The sequence below is a fragment of the Bufo gargarizans genome, chromosome 3, assembly GCF_014858855.1.
Source record: "Bufo gargarizans isolate SCDJY-AF-19 chromosome 3, ASM1485885v1, whole genome shotgun sequence".
Taxonomy (NCBI): Eukaryota; Metazoa; Chordata; class Amphibia; order Anura; family Bufonidae; genus Bufo; species Bufo gargarizans.
The window spans coordinates 33,195,216-33,205,996 of record NC_058082.1 but is presented as its reverse complement, the minus strand read 5'-3'; positions in this window follow the sequence as shown (position 1 = coordinate 33,205,996).

Here is a 10,781-nt window from a genome sequence, read left to right as displayed (position 1 = left end):
ATTCCCTTAGAGTTAAAGACTATGTATACCCTTGGGGACAATGCTAAAAATATTTTTTTTCAATTAGTCTTTATTAAAATTTTTAGCCCCTTTATCAGTACAGCCTTGAGATTCTCTAGTAGCATGCTCTGTATTTTTACTGCTTCCCATCAGGCAGCTCAGCTGACAGCTCCTTATCTCTGTTCTCTGACCTTCTAAACAATCATTAGGAGTGGAGTCTTAGCAGTCTTAGGAGTGGAGTCTCCAGGAGGAGGCTTCTCTCTGGGCCTACTTTGCAAGAGCTCATGTACTGTATGCAGAACAAAATTGTCTTTTGTTGTGGTCAGTAACAAGAGGATGGCCTTAGTCCATCACCCTGGTAACCTAACCGTCTACCAATTAGTTAACTATTTGTTGCCTTTACATTGCCATTAGGTATACACAGAGCATAAAGAAATAAGTGATTTAACAACAAATCACAATGTCTCTCTCCAAAACATAAAATTAACCCTTTACAGCGACCCTCTGGGGTACTGCATAGGGACTGTTAAATTGTAACCTATAGGAGTATATTGACTGTCCTACAACTAGACTGTTTGCATATATAAGTGTAAGAGACATTCAAGTCGGGTGCACCTGTCAGTTGTATCATACTGCTTCTCAGTGAGGTACTGTTAATTGCACCACCTGTCTTAGCGTCATTGCCATCCACCTGCAACATTACGTTTGAAAGTATGGATTCAAGCATGGCAAGTAACATTTTCTTCCAATAATTCCAGTGGGGGCTTTGCTGAACCACTAACCAAAATATAATGAATCTAGCCTACCATTAGAAGATTGTAGAGAAAGACTAGAGGGGGCAGCCCGATTGTGTAATGTGACCCCACTTCTGGAGGCAGAGTTGGCCTCAAGCACATTAGAGGGGGAAGCTAGGAGGACAGCGCTACTGCAGCCTGCCAAACAGAGACAGACATTTCAACAGATTTTCTGTGTCCTGGAAGATGTGCATGGCAATACGTCATCTGAAGCTACGGTGAGGAAGAAGTCCTTTGCCCAGCACAAGACAGATGATGGAACACTGTCCCAGTTTGCAAACAGCTTTCAGGAATTGATGACCACATTACAGAGAAAGGAAGAGCAGAGGGTCATGTCGTTCACTGATGCTGAGGTTGTGTTGTGAGATCAATTCATATTAGGCCTCAGAATTCAGTCGATGTGGTGGACCTTGTATGGAAGGCTTAAAAGGGAACCTAACAAAGCTGCACGCAACATTTTTCTTCCGCCTGATTCTCAAAATATTTGCCGGCAGGGGCGGACTGGCAACTGGCTCTGGAAAAATAAATAAAACTGGCTCTATTTTGTAGTCGGGTCCAAATTGACAGAAGTCAGGGCCAACAATAACCTATTGCGATACAAAATACCACCCCAACGGAGCCAAATACCACAGTGCATCTCAAAATACTGCATCAGCAGCAGAATAAAAACTCCCTAAAACTACCTCTGGTGGCGTGAGGCAGGTTCAGGTGGGCATTGGCCCACTGTCGCGGAAGGTGTACAGGAAACAAGACAATGCAACATGCATATATGACTCACTGGATCCAAAGCTAAGGAACAAAAGGGAGACCCCTGCATAAGACCTGGCACTCTCCCTGCCTGCTCAGCCTATGCAAAAATCCCAAAGGTGGATGATCGCATATCCACGTACCTCGACTATATAACACCTGAACACCCTACAATAGTGAGGGGACACGACCACCGGCTCCCTACACCAGACACGGAGGGAGTCAGGGTCACCTGGGATCCAGCAAACTGAAAATAACAAATAAATGTACAGCACTTAACTTTGTAGCAGACTGGGAAATAGGATCAGCATGCACACACACTCCAGGAAGTTGTATAAGCCGCCCAGTAATGCATTATGGGGAGGAATTTAAAGGGATGCAATCAGTCCAACTACATGACAGCTGAGAGAGGCTAACGAGATGAGGAACTGAACACCACAACAAAAAACTCAAGGAGGAGGTTCTGAAAGGCTTCTGTCACAGCTTCTCAGCTGTCTGGTTGTGACAGTACCCCTCCCTCTACGAGTGGACTCCGGACACTCAGAGCCCACCTTTAGGGATGAGCGAACTCGAACTGTATAGTTCGGGTTCGTACCGAATTTTGGGGTGTCCGTGACACGGACCCGAACCCGGACATTTTCGTAAAAGTCCGGGTTCGGGTTCGGTGTTCGTCGCTTTCTTCGCGCTTTTGTGACGCTTTCTTGGCGCTTTTTGAAAGGCTGCAAAGCAGCCAATCAACAAGCGTCATACTACTTGCCCCAAGAGGCCATCACAGCCATGCCTACTATTGGCATGGCTGTGATTGGCCAGAGCACCATGTGACCCAGCCTCTATTTAAGCTGGAGTCACATAGCGCCGCCCGTCACTCTGCTCTGATTAGCGTAGGGAGAGGTTGCGGCTGCGACAGTAGGGCGAGATTAGGCAGATTAACTCCTCCAAAGGACTTGATTAACTGATCGATCTGCAGCTGTGGATCATTGAGCTGCTGATCCTCAATTGCTCACTGTTTTTAGGCTGCACAGACCGTTTGTCAGTCTCATTTTTCTGGGGTGATCGGCGGCCATTTTGTGTCTTGTGGTGCGCCAGCACAAGCTGCGACCAAGTGCATTTAACCCTCAATGGTGTGGTTGTTTTTTGGCTAAAGCCTACATCAGGGTGAAGCTGTCACACCAAGTGCATTTAACCAGCAATAGTCTGTTCATTTTTTGGCCATATACAAAATCAGGGGCAAGCTGCGCCTGTCACCAAGTGCATTTAACCCTCAATGGTGTGGTTGTTTTTTGGCTAAAGCCTACATCAGGGTGAAGCTGTCACACCAAGTGCATTTAACCAGCAATAGTCTGTTCATTTTTTGGCCATATACAAAATCAGGGGCAAGCTGCGGCTGTCACCAAGTGCATTTAACCCTCAATGGTGTGGTTGTTTTTTGGCTAAAGCCTACATCAGGGTGAAGCTGTCACACCAAGTGCATTTAACCAGCAATAGTCTGTTCATTTTTTGGCCATATACAAAATCAGGGGCAAGCTGCGCCTGTCACCAAGTGCATTTAACCCTCAATGGTGTGGTTGTTTTTTGGCTAAAGCCTACATCAGGGTGAAGCTGTCACACCAAGTGCATTTAACCAGCAATAGTCTGTTTATTTTTTGGCCATATCCCAGTCTAATTCTGTCACTAAATCCATACCGGTCACCCAGCGCCTAAATACTAGGCCTCAAATTTATATCCAGCTAAATCTGTCCCTAGTGCTGTAGCTGGGCGAGTTATTTAGTGTCCGTTCAAGCACATTTCTTGTTCTGGGTTGAAATACAATTCCCAATTTAGCAATTTCATAATTTAGTGGTTCCTGCTATATCAGAGCTATTTGAAATCTATCCCAAAAAGGGTATATAATATTCAAGGTGCACATTGGGTCATTCAGAATAACTTCACACACACCCGCTACTGTGTATTTCCAAGTCTAATTCTGTCACTAAACCCATACCTGTCACCCAGCGCCTAAATACTAGGCCTCAAATTTAAATCCCTCTAAATCTCTCGTTACCGCTGTACTGTTGTTGCTGGGCAAGATATTTAGTGTCCGTCAAAGCACATTTTTTGTTCTGGGTTGAAGTACAATTCCCAATTTAGCAATTTCATAATTTAGTGGTTTCTGCTATATCAGAGCTATTTGAAATCTATCCCTAAAAGGGTATATAATATTGAAGGTGCACATAGGGTCATTCAGAATAACTTCACACACACGCTTCTGTGCATTTCCAAGTCTAATTCTGTCACTAAATCCATACCGGTGACCCAGCGCCTAAATACTAGGCCTCAAATTTAAATCCCTCTAAATCTCTCGTTACCCACCGCTGTACTGTTGTTGCTGGGCAAGATATTTAGTGTCCGTCAAAGCCCATTTTTTGTTCTGGGTTGAAGTACAATTCCCAATTTAGCAATTTCATAATTTAGTGGTTTCTGCTATATCAGAGCTATTTGAAATCTATCCCTAAAAGGGTATATAATATTGAAGGTGCACATAGGGTCATTCAGAATAACTTCACACACACGCTTCTGTGCATTTCCAAGTCTAATTCTGTCACTAAATCCATACCGGTGACCCAGCGCCTAAATACTAGGCCTCAAATTTAAATCCCTCTAAATCTCTCGTTACCCACCGCTGTACTGTTGTTGCTGGGCAAGATATTTAGTGTCCGTCAAAGCCCATTTTTTGTTCTGGGTTGAAGTACAATTCCCAATTTAGCAATTTCATAATTTAGTGGTTTCTGCTATATCAGAGCTATTTGAAATCTATCCCTAAAAGGGTATATAATATTGAAGGTGCACATAGGGTCATTCAGAATAACTTCACACACACGCTTCTGTGCATTTCCAAGTCTAATTCTGTCACTAAATCCATACCGGTGACCCAGCGCCTAAATACTAGGCCTCAAATTTAAATCCCTCTAAATCTCTCGTTACCCACCGCTGTACTGTTGTTGCTGGGCAAGATATTTAGTGTCCGTCAAAGCACATTTTTTGTTCTGGGTTGAAGTACAATTCCCAATTTAGCAATTTCATAATTTAGTGGTTTCTGCTATATCAGAGCTATTTGAAATCTATCCCAAAAAGGGTATATAATATTCAAGGTGCACATTGGGTCATTCAGAATAACTTCACACACACGCTTCTGTGCATTTCCAAGTCTAATTCTGTCACTAAATCCATACCGGTCACCCAGCGCCTAAATACTAGGCCTCAAATTTATATCCCGCTGAATTTGAATACAATACATTGGGCCAAATAATATATTTGTTGTTGTGGTGAACCATAACAATGAGAAAAACATCTAGTAAGGGACGCGGACGTGGACATGGTCGTGGTGGTGTTAGTGGACCCTCTGGTGCTGGGAGAGGACGTGGCCGTTCTGCCACATCCACACGTCCTAGTGTACCAACTACCTCAGGTCCCAGTAGCCGCCAGAATTTACAGCGATATATGGTGGGGCCCAATGCCGTTCTAAGGATGGTAAGGCCTGAGCAGGTACAGGCATTAGTCAATTGGGTGGCCGACAGTGGATCCAGCACGTTCACATTATCTCCCACCCAGTCTTCTGCAGAAAGCGCACAGATGGCGCCTGAAAACCAACCCCATCAGTCTGTCACATCACCCCCATGCATACCAGGGAAACTGTCTCAGCCTCAAGTTATGCAGCAGTCTCTTATGCTGTTTGAAGACTCCGCTGGCAGGGTTTCCCAAGGGCATCCACCTAGCCCTTCCCCAGCGGTGAAAGACATAGAATGCACTGACGCACAACCACTTATGTTTCCTGATGATGAGGACATGGGAATACCACCTCAGTATGTCTCTGATGATGACGAAACACAGGTGCCAACTGCTGCGTCTTTCTGCAGTGTGCAGACTGAACAGGAGGTCAGGGATCAAGACTGGGTGGAAGACGATGCAGGGGACGATGAGGTCCTAGACCCCACATGGAATGAAGGTCGTGCCACTGACTTTCACAGTTCGGAGGAAGAGGCAGTGGTGAGACCGAGCCAACAGCGTAGCAAAAGAGGGAGCAGTGGGCAAAAGCAGAACACCCGCCGCCAAGAGACTCCGCCTGCTACTGACCGCCGCCATCTGGGACCGAGCACCCCAAAGGCAGCTTCAAGGAGTTCCCTGGCATGGCACTTCTTCAAACAATGTGCTGACGACAAGACCCGAGTGGTTTGCACGCTGTGCCATCAGAGCCTGAAGCGAGGCATTAACGTTCTGAACCTGAGCACAACCTGCATGACCAGGCACCTGCATGCAAAGCATGAACTGCAGTGGAGTAAACACCTTAAAACCAAGGAAGTCACTCAGGCTCCCCCTGCTACCTCTTCTGCTGCTGCCGCCTCGGCCTATTCTGCTGCTGCCGCCTCGGCCTCTTCCTCCGCCTCTGGAGGAACGTTGGCACCTGCCGCCCAGCAAACAGGGGATGTACCACCAACACCACCACCACCACCTCCGTCACCAAGCGTCTCAACCATGTCACACGCCAGCGTTCAGCTCTCCATCTCACAAACATTTGATAGAAAGCGTAAATTCCCACCTAGCCACCCTCGATCCCTGGCCCTGAATGCCAGCATTTCTAAACTACTGGCCTATGAAATGCTGTCATTTAGGCTGGTGGACACAGACAGCTTCAAACAGCTCATGTCGCTTGCTGTCCCACAGTATGTTGTTCCCAGCCGGCACTACTTCTCCAAGAGAGCCGTGCCTTCCCTGCACAACCAAGTATCCGATAAAATCAAGTGTGCACTGCGCAACGCCATCTGTGGCAAGGTCCACCTAACCACAGATACGTGGACCAGTAAGCACGGCCAGGGACGCTATATCTCCCTAACTGCACACTGGGTAAATGTAGTGGCAGCTGGGCCCCAGGCGGAGAGCTGTTTGGCGCACGTCCTTCCGCCGCCAAGGATCGCAGGGCAACATTCTTTGCCTCCTGTTGCCACCTCCTCCTTCTCGGCTTCCTCCTCCTCTTCTTCCACCTGCTCATCCAGTCAGCCACACACCTTCACCACCAACTTCAGCACAGCCCGGGGTAAACGTCAGCAGGCCATTCTGAAACTCATATGTTTGGGGGACAGGCCCCACACCGCACAGGAGTTGTGGCGGGGTATTGAACAACAGACCGACGAGTGGTTGCTGCCGGTGAGCCTCAAGCCCGGCCTGGTGGTGTGTGATAATGGGCGAAATCTCGTTGCAGCTCTGGGACTAGCCAATTTGACGCACATCCCTTGCTTGGCGCATGTGCTGAATTTGGTGGTGCAGAAGTTCATTCACAACTACCCCGACATGTCAGAGCTGCTGCATAAAGTGCGGGCCGTCTGTTCGCGCTTCCGGCGTTCACATCCTGCTGCTGCTCGCCTGTCTGCGCTACAGCGTAACTTCGGCCTTCCCGCTCACCGCCTCATATGCGACGTGCCCACCAGGTGGAACTCCACCTTGCACATGCTGGACAGACTGTGCGAGCAGCAGCAGGCCATAGTGGAGTTTCAGCTGCAGCACGCACGGGTCAGTCGCACTACAGAACAGCACCACTTCACCACCAATGACTGGGCCTCCATGCGAGACCTGTGTGCCCTGTTGCGCTGTTTCGAGTACTCCACCAACATGGCCAGTGGCGATGACACCGTTATCAGCGTTACAATACCACTTCTATGTCTCCTTGAGAAAACACTTAGGGCGATGATGGAACAGGAGGTGGCCCAGGAGGAGGAGGAGGAGGAGGAAGAGGGGTCATTTTTAGCACTTTCAGGCCAGTCTCTTCGAAGTGACTCAGAGGGAGGTTTTTGGCAACAGCAGAGGCCAGGTACAAATGTGGCCAGCCAGGGCCCACTACTGGAGGACGAGGAGGACGAGGATGAGGAGGAGGTGGAGGAGGATGAGGATGAAGCATGGTCACAGCGGGGTGGCACCCATCGCAGCTCGGGTCCATCACTGGTGCGTGGCTGGGGGGAAAGGCAGGACGATGACGATACGCCTCCCACAGAGGACAGCTTGTCCTTAACCCTGGGCAGCCTGGCACACATGAGCGACTACATGCTGCAGTGCCTGCGCAACGACAGCAGAGTTGCCCACATTTTAACCTGTGCGGACTACTGGGTTGCCACCCTGCTGGATCCACGCTACAAAGACAATGTGCCCACCTTACTTCCTGCACTGGAGCGTGATAGGAAGATGCGCGAGTACAAGCGCACGTTGGTAGACGCGCTACTGAGAGCATTCCCAAATGTCACAGGGGAACAAGTGGAAGCCCAAGGCCAAGGCAGAGGAGGAGCAAGAGGTCGCCAAGGCAGCTGTGTCACGGCCAGCTCCTCTGAGGGCAGGGTTAGCATGGCAGAGATGTGGAAAACTTTTGTCAACACGCCACAGCTAACTGCACCACCACCTGATACGCAACGTGTTAGCAGGAGGCAACATTTCACTAACATGGTGGAACAGTACGTGTGCACACCCCTCCACGTACTGACTGATGGTTCGGCCCCATTCAACTTCTGGGTCTCTAAATTGTCCACGTGGCCAGAGCTAGCCTTTTATGCCTTGGAGGTGCTGGCCTGCCCGGCAGCCAGCGTTTTGTCTGAACGTGTATTCAGCACGGCAGGGGGCGTCATTACAGACAAACGCAGCCGCCTGTCTACAGCCAATGTGGACAAGCTGACGTTCATAAAAATGAACCAGGCATGGATCCCACAGGACCTGTCCGTCCCTTGTCCAGATTAGACATTAACTACCTCCCCATAACCATATATTATTGGACTCCAGGGCACTTCCTCATTCAATCCTATTTTTATTTTCATTTTACCATTATATTGCGAGGCTACCCAAAGTTGAATGAACCTCTCCTCTGCCTGTGTGCTAGGCCTAAATATATGCCAATGGACTGTTGCAGTGGTGGCTGACATGAAGCCTGATTCTCTGCTATGACATGCAGACTAATTCTCTGCTGACATGAAGCCAGATTGTCTGTTACGGGACCTCTCTCCTCTGCCTGGGTGCTGGGCCTAAATTTATGACAATGGACTGTTGCAGTGGTGGCTGACGTGAAGCCTGATTCTCTGCTATGACATGCAGACTGATTCTCTGCTGACATGAAGCCAGATTGTCTGTTACGGGACCTCTCTGCTCTGCCTGTGTGCTAGGCCTAAATATATGCCAATGGACTGTTGCAGTGGTGGGTGACGTGAAGCCTCATTCTCTGCTATGACATGCAGACTGATTCTCTGCTGACATGAAGCCAGATTGTCTGTTACAGGACCTCTCTCCTCTGCCTGTGTGCTAGGCCTAAATATATGCCAATGGACTGTTGCAGTGGTGGGTGACGTGAAGCCTCATTCTCTGCTATGACATGCAGACTGATTCTCTGCTGACATGAAGCCAGATCGTCTGTTACGGGACCTCTCTGCTCTGCCTGTGTGCTAGGCCTATATATATGCCAATGGACTGTTGCAGTGGTGGGTGACGTGAAGCCTCATTCTCTGCTATGACATGCAGACTGATTCTCTGCTGTCATGAAGCCAGATTGTCTGTTACGGGACCTCTCTGCTCTGCCTGTGTGCTAGGCCTAAATATATGCCAATGGACTGTTGCAGTGGTGGGTGACGTGAAGCCTCATTCTCTGCTATGACATGCAGACTGATTCTCTGCTGACATGAAGACAGATTGTCTGTTACGGGACCTCTCTCCTCTGCCTGTGTGCTAGGCCTAAATATATGCCAATGGACTGTTGCAGTGGTGGCTGACGTGAAGCCTCATTCTCTGCTATGACATGCAGACTGATTCTCTGCTGACATGAAGCCAGATCGTCTGTTACGGGACCTCTCTGCTCTGCCTGTGTGCTAGGCCTAAATATATGCCAATGGACTGTTGCAGTGGTGGGTGACGTGAAGCCTCATTCTCTGCTATGACATGCAGACTGATTCTCTGCTGTCATGAAGCCAGATTGTCTGTTACGGGACCTCTCTGCTCTGCCTGTGTGCTAGGCCTAAATATATGCCAATGGACTGTTGCAGTGGTGGGTGACGTGAAGCCTCATTCTCTGCTATGACATGCAGACTGATTCTCTGCTGACATGAAGCCAGATTGTCTGTTACGGGACCTCTCTCCTCTGCCTGTGTGCTAGGCCTAAATATATGCCAATGGACTGTTGCAGTGGTGGCTGACGTGAAGCCTCATTCTCTGCTATGACATGCAGACTGATTCTCTGCTGACATGAAGCCAGATCGTCTGTTACGAGACCTCTCTGCTCTGCCTGTGTGCTAGGCCTAAATATATGCCAATGGACTGTTGCAGTGGTGGGTGACGTGAAGCCTCATTCTCTGCTATGACATGCAGACTGATTCTCTGCTGTCATGAAGCCAGATTGTCTGTTACGGGACCTCTCTGCTCTGCCTGTGTGCTAGGCCTAAATATATGCCAATGGACTGTTGCAGTGGTGGGTGACGTGAAGCCTCATTCTCTGCTATGACATGCAGACTGATTCTCTGCTGACATGAAGCCAGATTCTCTGTTACGGGACCTCTCTCCTCTGCCTGTGTGCTAGGCCTAAATATATGCCAATGGACTGTTGCAGTGGTGGCTGACGTGAAGCCTCATTCTCTGCTATGACATGCAGACTGATTCTCTGCTGACATGAAGCCAGATCGTCTGTTACGGGACCTCTCTGCTCTGCCTGTGTGCTAGGCCTAAATATATGACAATGGACTGTTGCAGTGGTGGCTGACGTGAAGCCTGATTCTCTGCTATGACATGCAGACTGATTCTCTGCTGTCATGAAGCCAGATTGTCTGTTACGGGACCTCTCTGCTCTGCCTGTGTGCTAGGCCTAAATATATGCCAATGGACTGTTGCAGTGGTGGGTGACGTGAAGCCTCATTCTCTGCTATGACATGCAGACTGATTCTCTGCTGACATGAAGCCAGATTGTCTGTTACGGGACCTCTCTCCTCTGCCTGTGTGCTAGGCCTAAATATATGCCAATGGACTGTTGCAGTGGTGGCTGACGTGAAGCCTCATTCTCTGCTATGACATGCAGACTAATTCTCTGCTGACATGAAGCCAGATTGTCTGTTACGGGACCTCTCTCCTCTGCCTGGGTGCTGGGCCTAAATTTATGACAATGGACTGTTGCAGTGGTGGCTGACGTGAAGCCTGATTCTCTGCTATGACATGCAGACTGATTCTCTGCTGACATGAAGCCAGATCCTCTGTTAC